This window comes from Narcine bancroftii, chromosome 10 (assembly GCF_036971445.1).
Source record: "Narcine bancroftii isolate sNarBan1 chromosome 10, sNarBan1.hap1, whole genome shotgun sequence".
In the NCBI taxonomy this organism is placed as follows: Eukaryota; Metazoa; Chordata; class Chondrichthyes; order Torpediniformes; family Narcinidae; genus Narcine; species Narcine bancroftii.
The window spans coordinates 72,015,911-72,036,148 of record NC_091478.1 but is presented as its reverse complement, the minus strand read 5'-3'; the positions used below and the strand labels follow the sequence as shown (position 1 = coordinate 72,036,148).

The window sequence follows — 20,238 nt, the reverse complement described above, 5'->3', positions numbered from 1 at the left end:
TGTGGCCTGTACAAAACACAGTGCAAGGAAAAAGAGCCTACTGTGTAACTTAATGATGGGGCAGAGCTGATTATATTTAAAAAGTACAGAACGCCTCACATAAGAAACCAAGTCCCTCTCAAGCCTTCCAACCTCACTTACATATGTTATTTGAAGGAGAGGCGAGGAATTTGTAAAGCATAACAGAGAACAAGGTTGTTATTTTCCCATAACTGTGAAAATCAGAACTCAAGAAGTCACTTGAAAAAAAATCCCTGAGAACTTCAGACAATCACATTGACATTTGACATCAATGGGCAGAGGCAGGGAAAGCTTTAGGATGACTGTCAGTGACCCGAAGTCCCGTATGGCTCACCCCAGCTCCCCAACATGTGTTTCTCATTTCCTTGCTTATAGCAAGCCTAGCCTAATGATATGTGGCTTGGCAGGAGGCCCATGCTGGCATGCTGCCTGCCTTGTTTCTCATTGTTCAGTCTACTGACTGAAGCCCTCTTTAGGGCTGCTTTATAGAATAGTAAACATTTAAGATGCTTTGTGAATCTGCGTGTACGCATCTTCATGTGAATGGATCCAACACACCCAGACAATAAAGCATGAAAAGACTGCCTGTGAGTGATATTCAACTTTAAACAAATTAAAACAAATCTGCCATTAGTGCTATCCATTGTAAACATTGCACTGTGCACATATTCTGAGGGCTAGTGGCATGGGAAAGTCTTGCCCAGTGTTTTTGATCCATCAGATGAAACAGCTCCTTATAAAGCATGAGAAGGAACAACTGACACAAGGAAGAAGGATGCTGGGGCATTTAATTTGGCAAGTTCCTCTAGGGATTATGGTAGATTTAGAACCGTCATAACACAGCCTCTGCTCTGTATAACTTTTATTTTTGGTATGTGTCTGCCAAGCTTTTATCAAATGTTTTTTATTCGGTTCCTGCTGTAAACTTTGCAGCCATGTGATCTTACTGTGTTCAGACTAAATCAAGATGGTCCACGTGCCAAATAACGCAGACACTTTCACCCGAGGGGGACTGGTGATGAGGGGGGCGGGGTGAGTAGGATGAGAGTTTGGGTACAAACACAACATATTTTCCCTTCCTGTCGATGGGGGCACCACTGTCCTATTAATAATTCATTGATCTCCGTTCCATGAGATAAGTCCGTTCAGAGTAACGCACAAATGTCCCCTGTGAAGCAGCTGTGGAGCCAAACCACCAACTGCAGCAGTAAGTGCTCCCCTTCAGTTTTAAGGGAAGTGGACATATATTGCTCATGGTGCTTGTGTAGATGACAATATAAACACTTAGCTTCTGTCATGTACTGATGGATTTTTTTAAAATTAACTGACGTTATTATTTGAGCATGGCTTTTCTGGTTTGTCATTGTTTCAGTCCCTCCAGAATTCCCTTCATTTTATTAAAAGAAGAGCCCTGAACTGACACTGTGGGATTCTAGCATAATGCTTTGGCTTGGTGTGCCTTTCTCAGCTAGATTAGTAGAAATAAAACTGCCTTTCTTTTAAACAGCTGAATGCCCAGAGAGGGAAACCTTTATTCGTTGGGCTGAGTGTTTGCGCACAAATGTCCCATGGCAAAATATAAGCATCTTTATTACTTGATCAAGAAGTAAATAGTCTGTGCTAATGGTTTCCAACATAACAAATAATATTAATAATGCATGCTTGTTCTTTAACCAATTATGGAGCGATTGCATAATATCTTGTCGGGGACAAGTTATAAACGGTAATCTTATCTGGCAAGTTTATTTCCAGGTTTCAACCGCTGTTCACAAAAATAGTCCGCAGAATAATTTGTCCTGCAGAGTAATCCATTTCTCTTGCGGGCAGAGGAGGAGTCGTATAAAACACCTGCCACTCTGTCATGTTTTTTCACAGGGAAATTTTCCTCCCAAGTTTCCATCTCCTCTGGCCAACTACAGCACGGAATACCACCTCCCATCAGCATGAGGTGCACACCACTCACCAGTGCTGCACACTAGACTGAGCTGATTTGTGAAAGCTCAACACCTGACCCACAATCACCTAAAGCTGTCAATCACCATCTCTGAACTCCACATAGTTCTGCTCTCGAAAATAAAGTGAAGCCATTAAGCAGAAATTCTGCCTGGCCCACAGGAAAAGGAATCTCAGGGTTGTATGAGATGTTACTGTATGTACTCTGACAATAAATCTGAACTTTGAACACTTGTCTTTTGAGGATCTGGAGGCAAAAACTTAATTATGTTCCCAAATAAGCTAAACCACATTATGTTCTAACCCTTTTGGCCCAAAATATTTTAATTCAAAATATACCCTTAAGTCTTGCATTTGCTTTTGTCTTGTACCAAAACACAAAGAGTAATAGAGTGGGTTTATGCTTTTCAGATCAGGTAACAAAACACCATGAATTTGGGAATCTGAGGTGAAACAAATAAATACTGGAAATTCTCAGCATTTGTGGGGAACAAAAGTGAGCTAAAATTTCATTTTCAGCATTTCCCAAATGTCATGTTGGCTTATTTGGTAATATTTTCATCTGAATTGATAGGTTGTGGCTTTGCAATGTTAAGGAACTACCCACAGCAGCGGAATTGCCCAGTCTGCTCAATCAGAATAAGAATCAGGTTTATTGTCAAAAACAAGAAATATGTTGTTTTGCGGCAGCAGTATTTTACAGAACGAGGTGCAAAATTATTATAAATTATAACTTTGTAAACACAATGTTTAAAAAAAAAAGATTATGTACAAAAAAAGAGGAAAAAGTGAGGTGGTGCCCATTCAGAAAGTTGATGGCAGAAAGGAAGAAGCTGTTTCTGTGACATTGTGTGTGTGTGTGTGTGTGTGTGTGTGTGTGTGTGTGTGTGTGTGTGTGTGTGTGTGTGTGTGTGTGTGTGTGGGTGTGTGTGTGGGTGTGTTGTGTGTGTGTCTTCAGGCGCCTGAATCTCCTTTCTGAGAGTAGCAATGAAAAGAAGGTATGGCCTGATGATAGAGGCTGCTTTCTTGAGTAACTAAGATTTTCCACCTGAGCTCCACTCTTCTTCTTTCTTTGGCTTGGCTTCGCGGACGAAGATTTATGGAGGGGGTAAAAAGTCCACGTCAGCTGCAGGCTCGTTTGTGGCTGACCAGTCCGATGCGGGACAGGCAGACACGATTGCAGCGGTTGCAAGGGAAAATTGGTTGGTTGGGGTTGGGTGTTGGGTTTTTCCTCCTTTGCCTTTTGTCAGTGAGGTGGGCTCTGCGGTCTTCTTCAAAGGAGGCTGCTGCCCGCCAAACTGTGAGGCGCCAAGATGCACGGTTTGAGGCGTTATCAGCCCACTGGCGGTGGTCAATGTGGCAGGCACCAAGAGATTTCTTTAGGCAGTCCTTGTACCTTTTCTTTGGTGCACCTCTGTCACGGTGGCCAGTGGAGAGCTCGCCATATAATACGATCTTGGGAAGGCGATGGTCCTCCATTCTGGAGACGTGACCCATCCAGCGCAGCTGGATCTTCAGCAGCGTGGATTCGATGCTGTCGACCTCTGCCATCTCGAGTACCTCGACGTTAGGGGTGTGAGCGCTCCAATGGATGTTGAGGATGGAGCGGAGACAACGCTGGTGGAAGCGTTCTAGGAGCCGTAGGTGGTGCCGGTAGAGGACCCATGATTCGGAGCCGAACAGGAGTGTGGGTATGACAACGGCTCTGTATACGCTTATCTTTGTGAGGTTTTTCAGTTGGTTGTTTTTCCAGACTCTTTTGTGTAGTCTTCCAAAGGCGCTATTTGCCTTGGCGAGTCTGTTGTCTATCCCACTCTAGTATTGGAATAACTAACTAAATCTCCACATCCCACACACATGTACAGATTATTTAATTTAAATATGTCCCATTATACTCCATAAATTAAACTTAAGTTTCTGGTTTTTTTAAATGTATTCTTTGTGTACTTTGTGTACTTGTGAAATAAAGGGGGTTTAATGCTTTGCACTTGGCTTGACCTTCAGCAGGAATGAATTTAAGAACTACTGTATATTTAACAAGTAAACACGATGGGGAATCGTCTAAGATGCTTTTGTAGTGTAGTATTTATTACGGCCTTTGCTCTAAAACCATTGAGTTCTTCTTTATCAAATCACATCTGCTATCTGATTACTCGTAGTTTATGTATCTGGAATCTGTGATATTGTCAAACAATTGTATTGCCCTGTTCCATCAGGAGAAATAAAGAAGGAAAAAGACCCACAAAACAACAGTTACCATGTATTTTTACTGCATCTGCCTCCACCTTCCTCCTCTTTGCTACAGCTAATATCTGGAAATAATTCTTGTTTTGGCCAGGTGAATGAGTTGATGGGAGAGTTTCTTTTTTTTTAAATGCCGCAGGAAATAGGTGCTTTCTGATTAGGAATGTACGCAACCAAGAGGATACGCACCAGACAACATACCCTGTTTATTTTTGAAATATAAACACAATGTCAAAGCTTAAGCCTTGTTTTACACTGGTGAAAGTAGGATGTGACAATTGCTATATGTGACTTCAGAAAAAAATTTGGTGATGCGTGCATTGCTCCCTGAAAGTAAAAGTAAAATTGATGTGTGCTAATCAGACCACTTCAGACTGAATGGCTGAGTGTGCCCGGTCCCTCTGATCCCCTGAAAGATCTGTGTAATTCATTGGCGCCTACGGTGCTTGTGAGATGTGAGTATTTTGCGCGGGTGAGATTAGAAGAGGGGCTTTGCTAAGGTCAGGGTCAGGGAGTATTTTCAGGGCAATATCAGAGAAAGCCTGTACTGTAATAAATCACTTCAGCTCCACTGTCCTCACCTTGCTGAGCAGAGTTGAGGCTGTGGAGAAACTGTAACCGCCGTGATGAAATTTGAACTTCCCGTGCTACTTCAGATGAGTTAAACACAGGCTCCAGTTTTAACAACTCTTATCTAATCACACTGAGACAATGCCCACTTTGTCTGGTGTCCAGTCAGTCTAAGGGGGCAGGGTATGCCAATATGCCAATATATTCTGTAAACAGAAAGGCTGCATTGAGAATAACATTCTTTAACTAGGAGCTCAACTAAAACTTACTGCTGTTTTAATGTCTGATCCCTGGGCAATATTCATATTATTAAACTTTAGTAAGTAAGAAATTCAAATTAATTTTTCAGCAAGCTTTGCTTGCAATGAGTTTGACTCAAAATATAGGATTTAGCCAATATACTTACACCTATGCTGTGTGAGGAGAGCTGTGGGGGAAAGTTTTCACATGGACAGTAATGAGTATCTGAAACAAGGTGATGATCAAGGCAGATACAATTAGAACATTAAGAAGGTGCATGGACAGATGTTGGATGGGAAAAGGAAAGAGGAATAAGGACCGATGTAGGCCAATGGGATCCAGATAAATAGGAATCAGGGTCAAAATGGATGGAGGAGCAGGCCCTTCAGTCCAATGTCCTTGCCTACCTGAGCTCATCCCATATCCCTCCAAACCATTCCTATTTACGTACCTGTCCAACTGTCTATTGAACATTACAACTGTATCCGTCTCGACCACTTCCTCTGGCAGCTCATTCCAAATATGCACTACTCTCTGTGTGAACATGTTAGCCCTCAGGTCCCCTTTAAATCATTCTCCTATCACTTTAAATCTATTTCCTTTTGTTTTAGACTCCCTTACATTGGGAAGAAGCCAGTGCCCTTTCACCTTATCTATGCCTTCATAATTGTACTCACCTCTATGAGGTCGCTCCTCAACCTTCAACACTCCAAGGAAAGCAGCCACATCCTCTCCACCTTTCCATATAATTCAAGGCCCTTAGTCACAGTAACATCCCTTATGAATTTTCTTTTTAGACATTCAACACAGTAATAGGCCCTTCCACCCCATAAGCCCATACTGTCCAATTATGCCAATGCAACCCCCATACATTTTGAAGGGGGGAGGAAATCAGAGCACCAGGAGGAAACCCACCAAGATTTGGGGAGAACGTACAAACTTCTTCCAGACAGCGCTAGATTCAAACCTAGGTCCCTGGTGTTGTAATAGCATTGTTAACCACTACCCTATCCGTGCCGCCCAGTCTTTCCAGTTTCCTGCAGAACTGTACAGAATACTCCAAGTGTCGTTTATCACAATCTTGCATCTGTAACATGATGTCCTAACTTTTGAACTCATTATAACCAATTCAAACAGTATATTTCTGTGCACTTAAATTCAAAAGAGATGATCCTCTTCAGATCAATTTCTATTTCAATTAACTTTTTATCTTTTTTTTTAAAAAAAGAGATAAACTTCAAAGTTTGGGACCATGTTTAAGCCAAGAATTTTTTTGGAAAAGACCCAACACAAGAATGAGGCTGAGAAATTTATGAACCTTGCTTACATATTTGGGTGAGTTGCCAGCACTGGTCAAGTCTCCAGAGGCCAAGGGAACAGTGGTGTAGAGTTGAACGCCTCCATGGTGTGGCTCTATGGATAAATCCAGGGAGAGGTCCATTTGCATTCATCAGGTATGTGTGAAACTAGCTGAACAATTCTGGCTCCAAATTAAAAATATAGTACCTACCTTTTCAATGTTGATCTTATCCACGTCGAGAAAAGAAAGCAATTATATTCTCTGACGGGCTTCAGTGCCAAACTATGTCCAAGATCTCTATTGCCTGGTTTGCATTGGCTATCCTGAACATCTGAAAATAACCAATTCGATTTAGTCGAGACACGTCAGAGTCCAGGTCCAGAGTCCAGAGTCCTATCATCTACCTAAGCTCCCACCCCTGAAATTAGTCCCCCTTGAGCTCAGTGAAACAGGTACATCTGGGATCAAACCCAGGTTTGTTTATGAAATACGAAAATTATTTGGAAAGCAATCCACATTTTAAAAATGGCCTTCTGTTTTATTTCTCTGAAGGTCATGGCATTTGAAACCCATTCATAACCCTTCCTATCAGCACCCAGGAACATTTTGGTGGCAGAACTAAGTTGCTGGCACATGTTGGTAAAATATGAGACCTAATAGCCCCAAAAATTGGCCAACTAAAATCTCACTTGTGAAATGATCTAAAGGTACCACTGCCTCACTGACTGCAGTGCACGATAAACCTAATGCTGGTGAAGTTAATTAGTAGCTGATCCCATGGAAAATCCACTGACAGCTGCTGAACCTAAGTGAGACGGTCTTTATGCCCTTCAATAACTTAACCTGGTTCTGGGTGTGTGAATAATCAGATCTTTTGGATTGGCAGTGGATGTGTGAATAGTCAGATAGATCAGATTAGATTTGGATATCCAGTTCACTGATTAGAACCCAAACACAATTGCCTGTCTGGCTAGTCTGAGTGCAAAAGGAAGGTCGTCCAGTGTCAGATTAAATGACTGCAGTGTCAAGAAACACAAAAGTCGATTAAAGAGAACATAAGCATTTTGTCAGAAACTTTACAGCAGCCGCAGGGACACCTGCAGATCAATGTGAAAGTGAAGGAATGCAATTCCTTTCGGAAAATGATTTCATGCTTCCGATTGCTCAGACTGTTCGACTTTCCATCACGGTAGCTGTCTCCTGAAATCCACATAGTTATCTTCAGTTATAAGACATGCGAGCAGAAATAGGCTGTTCAGCCCATTGAGTCTGCCCCACCGTGTAATCGTGAGCTGATTCATTTATCCAGTCAGCCCCACTGCCCGTCTTCTCCCCACAACCTTTGGTGCCCTGGGCTAATGAAGAATGCCTTGGCCTCCACAACTGCCTATGGCCACAGATTCACCATCCTTTACAGAACCAAAGGACGAAGCAAAGTACTCTATCTGAGGAGTGGGAGAAGGCAACCAAATTGGTAATGATTGATCCTGCTTTGCCACTTTATCGGAATAATCAAAACGACTGCAGAAAAACCACTGAAATTCAAGGTTCAAATTCAAAGTTCAGATTTATTGTCAGAGTACATACATGACACCATATACATTCCTGAGATTCGTTTTCCTGTGGGTCAGGCAGAATTTCTACTTATCTATACTCACAGAAAGTTCTGGAAGTATTCAGTAGGTTGGACATCGCCACTGTAGAGCGAAAACTAAAGTTAACATTTCAGGTCAAAGATCTTTCATCAGAACCAAAAAGAAGTATGTTTTAACTTGCAGAGAAGACAAAGGGGTAGGGAGATGAAAGGTTGGGGACCAAGAGAGGTTGAATGACACAAATAACGTTGTTGCTTGCTGAGAGAGGCTTATTAATCATGGGTGATGTGCATGGGGGGAGGTGTAATTAGAGCAACATGAATGAGAACGGAGGAAGGAGAACAAAACAGCAATGCTGAGTGAGATGCAGAACGGTCGCTGAGGGGGATAAAAGGAGCAATCTGAAAATTGTCTGTGGAGAGAGAAAACTGAGTGAAAGTTACACTAGTTCTGATATAAACTGGAAAGGTTGGTGATCTGAAATTGTTGAATCCACTGCTAAATCCAGTAATATACCTCGTGTTGTGAAATCAGAGAGGTCCAAATGAGAGTGGGATGGTCAACCAAACTCGGCTGTATCTTGTAAAAACACAATGCTGGAGAATCTCAGCAGATCAAACATTGTACCTTATAGAGCAAAGATCAAGATGCATACCCAACATTTCGGGCTTGAGCTCTTCATCGCTCCCTACGTCAAGGGCTCAAGCCCAAAATGTTGGTTATGTAACTTGATCTTTGCTCTATAAGATACAATGTTTGACCTGCTGAGTTTCTCCAGAATTGTGTTTTTACTTCAGTCACTGAGTCTGCACTCATGTTTTACTCCTCTTAGCTTGTCAGCCTAATTAAAACAGATGCTGGAATTTCAAGCAAGCATGGAGAAAATGAAGAGGCTCGCCAAGTCAGCCAGCATTAAGAGTGCTAACCCGAAACATTGACGAAACATTCTCTTCATGGTTGCTGCCTGACCTGTTGAGTCTCTCCAGTTTCTCAAGAGTTGCAAATCGAAATAGTTGTACTTTAGAAATGATGCATTGCCCAGCTAATACCATGAGTGGACTGATCACAGAAGTGAAAGTAATTCCTGAAGCACAACTTTAAATTGCCTGACCTTACATTAATTCCAAAGCTGCCTGATCTTCCAGAACTAAAAGCCAGTCAGAGTTAACTGTCCAAATCCTCTGTATCTTCCGTTTTCAATTTGTCTTTCACAGATAAATTAAAATCTGCCTGTCTTGTCTGGTTCTTTTTAAGGCACATTTTCAGTGAGTCATAAATATAGCAGCATTATCAACAGGCTGCATTTGAGCCAAGTATCATGCGAAAATGATCCATCGATTCTCATTGCAGCTCCTGTATTCCATTTACTTGCTTGTGTTGTATTTACAGTTTGAACCAACACTATGGTAAATAGGACTTCTCACTGACCCACAACCAATTTTGTTGAGGGAAATAAACAACCATATCTCTTCCCATAGACCGTGTTATTGATGTTTATGTTTCATCGTTCAGTACTTGTATCAAACCAAATATTACAATATCGGAGCTGGATTTTGATGGAGCAATCAATTCTGGCAATAACATGAGGCCTCCTGAAGGAGGTAATGTCACCATGGTTTTACCACAAGCACATTAAAATATATATTTTCTCCCTCCTTGTGTAAATCAATATCGATTGATACCTTCAGCTGGTTCTGCATTGGATGCCAAAATAGCCAATGCTTTCAAGACGGGCATGAGAATTAGGCTGCCTATAAGACTGAATGAACTGATGAGCTGCATCTCACAGATGCCTAGTGATTGACTGTCTCTTTATCCTATGTGAGCTGACCACAGCTTTGCAGCTTTTTGAGAATTGCTGGCTTCCCCAAGGTACGGGCTCCCATTTTCCATTTGCATATGACTTTCCCAATGAACTCCAATGGGATTCACTTCCTCAGATTATACCAGCCAGTCAGTGACCATGAATAGATCTCCTGATGTCCTGGAAACAGTTCAAGCCGTGGTCTGCCTTTTGAGCAATTAGAACAGAGCAAAGGATAATTAGGGTCAAAGGATTTCACACAGACATCAAGGCAGTTGATTATAGTAAGCAACACAGTGTACATAGAATCATGCAAGAAATGTGCAGAGTCCATCAGCATGCTGAATAATCTCTTCCACCCATTGGCAGTCCGAGAAATGCCCTCCCGTGCACAGCAGCAAGGAGTATTTACCAAAACTTCTGATTGAGATTTCTGATTTCAGATTTATTGTCAGAGTACAACCCTCAGATTCTTTATCCAGCGGGTGAGGTATAATTACACTTATTAGTAGTGGGGGAAAAATCTGTACACAACATACACATGTAAACAAGTGAAGAAACATAAACAAACTGGCTGCGCAATACAGAGAGAAGAAAAAAAATCAATGAAGTGCAAAAGAAACAGTCTTTAAATGAGTCTCTGATTGAATTTGTCATTGTGGAGTCTGAAGGCGGAGGTGCAGCTGTCCCTGAACCAGGTGGTCAGAGACTTGTGGCACCTATAACTCTTTCCTGATGGCAGCAGCGAGAACAGACCGTGTGGGTTTTGATGATCGTTGCTGCTCTCCGAAGCCAGTGTTCCCTGCAGATGTATTCATTCTTGGGGAGGATTTTTCCTACAATGTTCTAGGCTGTGTCCACCACATCTTGCGGGGCCTTACGCTCAAGGGCATTGGTGCCCCCATGCCAGACTTTAGGGAACAACTCAGAACTGATGTGTATGTGACTTATGGGACCCTGCAGCATGGTTTTGCAAAGCCCTGGCAAATGAGACACAATGTGGGGAAATAGTGAAATAGTGGAAGGGAAAAAAAAGCAACACAAAAACATATAATCTGAATGCTTAGAGATTCAGAGAACTCAGAGAATAAAGGAACCTGCATTCCCAATGGCAGCCATTCTCAACGGGGGCCTACAGCCCCCTGGAGGCCAAATCGCATTTGATAGGGGCCACAGACTGTTGTTGGTAGGAGGGAAGTATGGAAGAAACCAACTAATCTTGCCTGCTTCATAGGAAAGAGGGCCATTAACTTTGTGCAGGGTCCATTAACTTTGTGCAGAGTCCAAAGGGAGCCATAGACAAAAATAAATTAAGAATTGTGGAAGGAATTGAATATAAAGATGCTCAGGTGATACTTTAATTACTTAAGATGTTAGTGGGGCCATGTCTGAAATATCTTTATTGGATGAAGAATATAAGTGCATTGGAAGCAACTCAAAGAGGATTGACTGGATTGATACAAGAACAGGAAATTCTGAAAATGGTCCTCAGGTCAGGATGCACCGATATAGATAGAAACAGTCAAGTCAAGTTTATTGTCTTCTGATTGTACCAGTACAACCCGGCGAAACAATGTTCTCGGGTCTTCGGTGCAAAAACATGCAGATCCACAACCAGACATAACACACGTGCAGACAAACAATACATATGCAGGAAAAGTATTTCATCTATACAAATAAATTTTAAAAAATGTTTCATGAATATGAGAGTCTCGGCTGGTTAGTGTGAGCAGTTCCTTTGGTCGTTCAGCATTCTCACTGCTCTTGGGAAGAAGCTGTTCCTCAGCCTGGTGGTGCTGGCTCTGATCCTCCTGTATCTCTTCCCCAGTGGGAGCAGCTGAAAGATGCTGTGTGCAGGGTGGAAGGGGTCCTCAATGATTTTGCACACCCTCTTCAGACAATGGTCCTGGTGGATCACGTTAATTGGAGAGGGGGTGGGAGGTGGGAGGGATACTTCAGTGATAATCTCTGCCAGTCATGGTCCTGTGGATTGACCTCAGATCCATTTCTCTGTAGCAGGATGCTCTTGATAGAGCTCCTATAGAAGGTTGACGTAATAGTGGCTGGTAGCCGTGTCCGCTTAAGTCTCTTCAGGAAGTACAGTCACTGCTGTGTCTTCCTGTCAAGTGATGTTGAGTGTTCATGATAGATCACTAGTTAAGTGAACTCCAAGGAACTTGGTGCTCTCCACTCTCTCTATTAGAGTTGTTGATGTGTAGTGGAGGGTGGTCATTCCTGGTCCTACCGAAGTCCACGATCGTCTCCTTCATCTTGTCCATATTGAGAAGTTGTTGCTCTCATACCATTTCTTGAGATTTTCCACCTCTTCTCTGAGGTCCAACTGATTGCAGTTGTCGATGAGGCAAACTACTGTTGTCTCATCTGCAAATTTGATGATACTGTTGGAGCTGGACCTGACGATGCCATTGAGCATCAGTAGCGTGATCATTTCAAGTCAAAGCCTTTCTTCAGAACTGAGAAGGTGAGACCACATGTTAATTTCAAGCTTGCACCAACCTTTCATGCAACCTTCTCCGTGAGCAGCTGAGGCTTCCAGCATTTTCTGGTTTATTTCAAATTTTGCAGTATATGCAGTTTTTTTAAATTTTGATTTAATTATTGATACCTGGAATTTAATTAAGAGCGAAGATTGAACAGTATATACTGGCAGCTGAAAAGATTACAGAATGAGACAATCTGCAGGAGGAACTCAACAGGTCAAAAGCATCAGTGGAAGAAAAAAGAACGGTCTACATTTTGAGTCATCACTCTTCATCAAGATTCTCTGGCAGGCAAATTCCTCCAAACTCCAGGAAGGCAGGACGGTTTGCTGGGCTGGCGCATTTCTCTGTAGACTCCTGTGAACTGGTAGCCACAACCAGATGGAGGTCTGTTCCTCCTGTTCATCCACAGGAGAAAGGACTTTGAAGACAATGTCAAGTATTCTGGGCACCATTCTCCCAGCTAGAGTCTTTCAGCTATGACTTACAATTCAGAATCAGAATTAATGGTCATGCTCAGTCATGAACTTTACTGTTTTGAGGCAGCATTCATTGGAGAAACATTCACTTTCCCCTGAAGTCCATAATCATCTCCTTGGTTTTGCTAACGTTAAGCGCAAGGTTATTAGCGTGACACCTCTCAAAGAGCTGATCTATCTCCCTCCTGTACGCTCCCTCTTTGTCGTTTATGATTCTGCCGACAACTGTGATGTCATCGGCATATTTGAAGATAGCTTTGGAATTGTGCCTGGCCACACAGTCATGGGTGTATAATGAGTAGAGCAGTGGGCTAAGCACGCATCCTTGGGGTGGTGACTGTGTTGATGATCAGTGAGGAGGAGACGGATGTTGTTTCCAATTCATACTGACCGTGGTCTTCCAAAGAGAAAGTCAAGGATCCAGTTGCCGAATGGGGTACAGAGACCCAGAGTTTATAGCTTCCTGACCAGAACTGAGTGACTAATGGAATTGAAGGCTGAGCTGTAGTCGATGAAAAGGTGATCCAGAACTAAGTGGAGAGCCAGCGATATTGCATCTGCTGTGGAGTCATTATTACGATGGGCAAATGAGAGAAATGTTGTCAGTGGGTGTCAACCAATTGCCAGCAGTACATTCCAGCTGTGGTGCCTGGGTGTGAGGCTTCAACCATAACAGGCAGGCAAGAATGAAGGGAAGGGAAAGCTAATAACAAATGAGAGTTTATTGAAATATACAGACAGAATGTAAATCTTTGTTTGACTGATTTTAGTCAGCTTTTATTTAGCAATAACCTCACAAGCAATTTGTAGATTCTGACAAGAATAATCATGGAGGCATCCTTAGTTACCACTCCTAGAAGTGAACCTTAGGGAGGATCATATAAGTTAGGGAACCAGAGGAATTAAGAATTGTCACCCATGCCCTGAAAGAAGAGGGAATGGCAGGCGGGAGGGTTTGGTTACATTGAAATTTGGGTGCCACGTACAACAAAAACCAAGATCTATTGTAGTAAAATTCCTAAGATATACTACAAGAGAAAAGGTACTGGAGAAGACAATGGAAAAAGTAAGAGAGGGCAACAAACCACTGGAGTATAAAGGGCAAAAAATCTTCATTTATCCAGATATAAGTCTTGAACTCCTAAAGAAGAGAAAAGAGTTCAATACAGCAAAGGCGATTTTATGGAAGAAAGGGTATAAATTTATACTAAAGCATCCAGCGGTATTGAAAATATTTATTCCAGGACAACAAAACAGACTATTCTCGGATCCAGAAGAAGCATGAAAATTTGCAGAACAATTACAAAAATAGACTGAGGGAGGAAGACGGATAATGAGAGTTAAAATGATCACGATTGATATGTATGTGGGTAAAGACAAAAATAGACTGAGGGATAAAGACGGGTAATGAGAGTAAAAATGATCACGATTGATATGTATGCGGGTAAAGAGGTATAAGAGTGAATAGAGACAATGAGCATACATGAATGTATCTGTACTTAGAGGAAAATATAGATAGTATAGACAAGAATTAATAAGGGAAGGTAATGGAATAGAGAGAATAAGGAGGGAATTAAAAGAGTGACCTTTGTGACATATGAAAAGAGAAATCTTTTCTGGGGGAGGCGGGGTGGGGGGAAATAGCGGTCACTGCAAAATCAGTTGACGCTTGCGAGTGGATTCGCAAATCCAAATGGAGAGGGGAGATGTGGTTGTCCGACAAGGGATAAAGGACAACTCAGGAGGTGAAGGGGAGATTGGGGATAAATAAGATAGAAATAGGAGAATAAGGAAAATGTTGGATGTTGTAGGAATGTTGTCTTATAAAGAGTTGAAAATAAGAAAACAGAAATGGAAAAGGAGGAAAGGTAATGATGGAAAAACGGAAAGAGAAGATAAACAAAATATAAAAGGGCTACGCTGAACTATATGTCTTTAAATATTAATGGAATACATAACCAAATTAAAAGGAAGAAACTACCAAATTTAAATGAATAAATGTATTCCATTAGAAAAAATAACATATAGGTTAAGAAATAATATTGAAATATTCGAACAAGTATAGGAGCCTTACATTAAATACAATAGCGAAAACCTACCGGGGACAAACATTACCTAAGTTGATGGAAGGAGAAGGAAAGAAAAGAATGGACTCAGTAGAATTTCTGGTGTAATTTTGTTGAATGACAACATTGTCTGACTGGCTTAATGCAACCTAGATTGTATACCTAAAATGGATGAGAGGGGGGGTGGGGGGTGGTTTGGGAGGAAAGGGGGGGGTGAAAAAGTCACTGTATATGTGTGAAAAAGAAATAGTGTATATCATGGCTAATGTGATTTATGGTGTGAAAAATAAAAAATTTAAAAAAAAAAAAAGAAATTTGGGTGCCACGTCGAGTTGGAGGTTCGACAATTACCATTGAATTTCAGTTTGGATTTGAATTTGAGCCAATTTACACATCGATCAAAGTCAAAATCGGCCAAAAATCACTACAGTTCGACAATATTTCAGAGGCATTTTGAATATATTCCCTGATGCAGTGATAAATATTGCTGAAATTGATTAAGTATCAAATGAATAATGAAGTCATACAGCGACCTTTGAATATCAGCTTTTCCCAATGAATTTCATTTTTTTTTAACTAAGCATTTGTATTTTTTCTACTGAAATACTTAATAGCACATTTTTCCATCTGCCATGTTGTTGTCCCATCATTTTTATCTTCTTGATGCCACATCAGTGATCGCATTCTCACTTAGATTTAGATCATCAACAAACTTGAGCATTTCTGCTGTATCTCGCTTGCCAGCTGGAGAAGAGCCTGTTTATTTCTACTCTTTGTTTTCTATCTGTCAGCCAACTTTCAACCCAGGTTGAATGTATTGTCCACAATTCTATATTCTCTGATGTTCTCCTTTTTGAAAGCCTTCCAAATGCACTACATCAACTGCTTTCCCCATCTACTCAATAGATATATTGTCAAAGAACTCCATGTGTAAGGGTTAAAATGCAAGTTGCAAACAAATTCTGCATGCAGCCAGTAAATGTTGACATATTTCATGCTGTCTCCTAGTAACATCTTGCTTCAAGGTTATGACTGGCTCTCTCTCGGCATGTTTGAGATAAACGGTTGATTTCCTGCTGGCATCTGCACGGATTAGCAGCAGTAGTTAGCTGCTCCTGTTGTTTTGTTTTTTTAAAATATTTCTTCCATTCATTCCTTTTTAACGTTTCAATTGAAGTACTTTAATACCTTTCCCCCTTGTTACCTATCATTGCCAATTATTTTAAAATGGCTACGAGGAACGCTAAAGATGGAAAACAACAGCAAAAAGGGGGAAGAGACAGTTACTCTGACTATGGACTCTATTTCTGATCTTTCAAACAAGCATGCGCCGGTGATAATACACTTGAAAAAAGTTTTGGAGTCATTATCAGATATTGATGTTCATTTGGGGTCTGTGGAGTGAGACTTGGAAACAGTCAATGCTGGTGTGGATAAATTTGAAGATCTTTGCTCGGGACGGTCTGCTCGCAATTTTAAATTAACTTCCTAAGTTATCGACTTTGGAGAGTAGAAGCAGAAGACAGAATATTCGAATTTCGGTCTTGGATAAAAATACAGAATCTGGTCAATTTACCCACTTCTTTTCAGAGATGCTTTTGGAAATATTAAGTATTTGGGAAAGAATTCTTTCATTCCAAACCTGAGCTCGACAGAATACACCACACTTTGATTCCCAAGCCGGCTCCGGGACGCAACCCAAATACGTTATTCTTCAGCGTCATCACCACCAAATCAAAGATCTCATAATCAATGAGGCACGTCGGAAAGAAATTCTTCAATATTGCGAACAACAGATTAGATTTGTAGATGATGTCTGTCCTGAAGTAATGAATTTGCGTTTCGAATATGGAGAAGTCATGGCTGAGAAAGGATTCAAGCCAGCATGCCAGCATGCCTCCGAATCACTTCCTTCAATGGTCACAAGAAATTTTTGAAATTGGTAGAAGCAGTACAAAAATTCTGGGAAAACTTTCCTTCAGCATCAAGTCTTGCACGAACTGTTTCTTGGTTTTTGAAGTTTTTTTGGTTTTTTTCTTGATTGGGTGAAGTTTGTTAATTACTCCCTTTTCATTCAAAGGGTTAATGTACTCATTTGGTTTTTATTTATCTAAGTTTGTTTCTCTTTCTATTAATTTTATTACATTTTAATTTTTTTTGGATGAGAATGTTAAGTTGAATACATTAATTTTATCTTAATAATGCTTGGTATTCGTTATCTTAATTATTAATTAGTTACTACTTATTAATTGTGCATGAAATGTTGTATATGCTTAAGTACTCATTATTAGATGACCGTGGGAAACATGGTTAACAGCCATTATCATCTTCTGGCTATTCATCCCATAGGATGATGACGGTTCCTTTCAGTCAGTTTGTGGGGTTTGATATGTGTGTCCTGGAGTGGCTGTACAGGCCAATCCTTGACAGGCACTGCTTGCCACATACTAGGCAGGTTAGGCCTGGAGAGGCAACAGGGGCAGAAGCTCTGTTGCGGCACTTTCTCAGCAGCGTCCACACCTTTTCTGATGGCGTCCCTCCACTATGAGCGATCTTGAGCCAGACCCTCCCATGATGATGGGGCAATGTCAGCTTTTGTGAGGCTGCACGACATATTTGTAATGTAATCACTTGGCTCTTGGTTTTTGGGTACCACTGGACAGTTGGTCATACAAGATAGCTTTGTGGCCAGTCTTCTGTCAGGCATTCTGACAACATGTCCTGCCCACCGCAGTTGGGCTGGCATCACCAAAGTTGAAACTGCTGCCATTCCGGTTTGAGAAATGGCCTCGATATTGGAGAACTTGTTTCTCCAGGTTTCTCCAGGTGATCTTCATCAGAGAACATAGATAATGTTGGTCAAGCTGATGTAAATGACTCTGATATGGGCACCCCATCTCACATCCATCGAGCAAGGCTGATGTGACAACAACCCTGTACACCTTGCACTTGGTGCCCATCCTGATGTTCTATGACCCAACCTGATCTTTCCGCTGACCAAAGGCAAATCAGGCCTTTCTGGTTCTTGATTCAATCTCTACATCTAGAGAAGCTGAGGATGTTATTGTGCTGCCCAGGTGGCAAAACTTGTTGGCACCATTTGAGACAGTTGGTTTTCTTAGCTTGAGCCAGGGGCCGGATAGTACAAAACTTGTCTTTTTCAAGCTGATTGTCAATCCATAGCTCTTTGCAACACTGGCAAAATGACTGGTGATCTCCTGTAAGTCTTTGAGAGAGCAGGCAACCAGTGCACAGTCATCAGCAAACTTTAGATCGTGCACCAGAATGTCCTTGACTTTTGTTTTTGCTCTCAGTCTTGTGAGGTTGAGGAGCCCACCATCAGCCCTCGTTTGTAGGGAGACCCCTATCTTTAGGTCTGATGTGGCATCCTGAAGAACAATAGTGAAGAATAGTCCAAACAAAGTAGGAGCCCAAACACAACCCTGTTTTATGCCATTTCTGATGGGAAATGGGTCTGACAACTCACCACATATATTGATGTGGCCCTCCATACCTTTGTGGAACTGATGGATGATGTTGGTCAGGTGTGGGGGGGGGGGGGGGGACTGAATTTTGATGAGCTCCCATAGGCTATCTGACAGTGTCAAATGCTTTGGTTGTAATGATAGTGATCATGGTTGCAATGCAACTAGCCATGCCTAACCATTTGATTATACTTGGCTGCCACCAGGGGCAGAGCAAGACACATTATGTTATCTGTAATGGGGGTTGCAGCCTCATGGCATGCCTCATGTGCTGTTTACATCAACTTTAAAGTAAAGAACCTTTTCCTTCATCCACGTGTTGTCTTAAGAACTCACAAGATGAAACATGGTGTCAAAAGTGGAGGAAAGAAATTAAAAGGAAATATTTTAAAAGGTAAAATCTAAAGTCAGCAACTGATCAGTGAAGAGAAGCTAACAAAGGGAAACATGGAAGGATTACATCCACCAGCGAAACTTCAACTGACAGGTAATGTGGCTGAAAATTGGAACAGATTTAAACAGCATTTTGGATTGTATTTAGTGGCAGTCAGAACTGACAAGAAAAGTGATAAAGTAAAAGCATCAGTTTTCTTACATGTCATTGGTGATGAAGCCCTGGAGGTGTATAATAACTTCACATTTGCTGCTGAAGGAGACCAAATGAAACTGGAAAAAATAATGGAACAATTTGAGGCACACTGCATGCGTAAACATACGTGTCATTTGAGAGGCACAGATTTTTCACATGTATACAAAAAATGGAAGAAAGTATTGATCAATATGTGACTGAATTGAGAAACAGAAGCGACACATGTGAATTTGGTGGACTGACCAACTCACTGATAAAAGACAGACTTGAGTGTGGTATTCTAGATCATAGTCTAAGGGAAAGACTGCTAAGAGAGCAAAATCTAAACCTGGAAAAAGCCATAGCGCTCTGTAGAGCTGCAGAAACTAAAATTGTAGGCAAAAGAGCTGTTCAATGAAACTAGCTGCAATGTGGATGCAGTGAGCAGGAACAGACATAAACCGTTTAACAAAAAGCACGCCAAAGTGGAAAGAGAGGTGTGGCCAGCGAACAAAAATGAAAGGGACAATGGAAAGCCATGTCGTTGATGCGGTACATAACATCTACCAAAAAAGTGTCCAGCATATGGTAACACATGCTACATGTGCAAGAAAAGCAACCATTATGCCCGTTGCAGTAGGAACCAAGTGCAACAAAGCAAGGTTCATGCAGTAGATGAAAAGGAGATAGAGTAGATGTAGATGTGACTGAAAACAAGAAAGAAAACAGATTGGATGTTGAGATTAAAAGTGAATGACATATACATTTCAGTTAAATTGGATAGTGAAGCACAAATTAATGTATTATCAGAGACTGATTTTAAGAAGATTAGACCGAGACCAAAGATGTATGGAACAAAAGTGAAGGTGACAGGATATTTAGCTACTGATATACCAGTGCAAGGAGAATGCATGGTCAAAATGAAACACAAGGACAAAGAGCACATGCTAGCATTCATCATGATACCGAAGGATGTACAGGCCATACTAGTTTTAACAGCCTGTGAGAAACTAAACCTGGTAAGAAGAGTCCTGTGGTGGAAAGCGAAGGAGAGACGGTCTATGATGAACTCATGAAAGAGTACAATGATCTCTCAGGGTCTAGGCTACCTTCCAGGAGAACACACGATCAGAGAGGATAAACGTGTGCCACTTATAATAAATCCATGCAAAAAAGTTCCATTTGTGCTTCAAAAGCAACTAAAAGCAGAGTTGGACAGGAGGGAAAGCCTGAATGTGATTTAGAAGATAGATGAGCCAACAAAATGGATGAGTTCACTTGTCGTTGTGGACAAAAAGAATGGAAAACTTAGAATTTACCTGGATCCAAGAGATCTAGACAGAGCAATAAAGAGAAAACACTTTAAGCTTCCAACGCATGAAGAAATCATGTCACAGTTTGCAAATGCAAAG

General features: G+C 41.3%; 1 long non-coding RNA gene across 2 annotated transcripts in view; it reads left to right on the top strand.

Moving 5' to 3' along the window:
* Positions 1-4,570: 4,570 nt before the first annotated feature.
* The window catches only part of LOC138743959 (uncharacterized), a 29,429-nt gene continuing 13,761 nt past the window's right edge, over positions 4,571-20,238 (top strand). For both annotated transcript variants that reach the window (XR_011345138.1, XR_011345139.1), the window contains exons 1-2: positions 4,571-4,673; positions 6,257-6,482. This is a non-coding gene — a long non-coding RNA (uncharacterized lncRNA). The remainder of the gene's footprint in view (positions 4,674-6,256; positions 6,483-20,238) is intronic.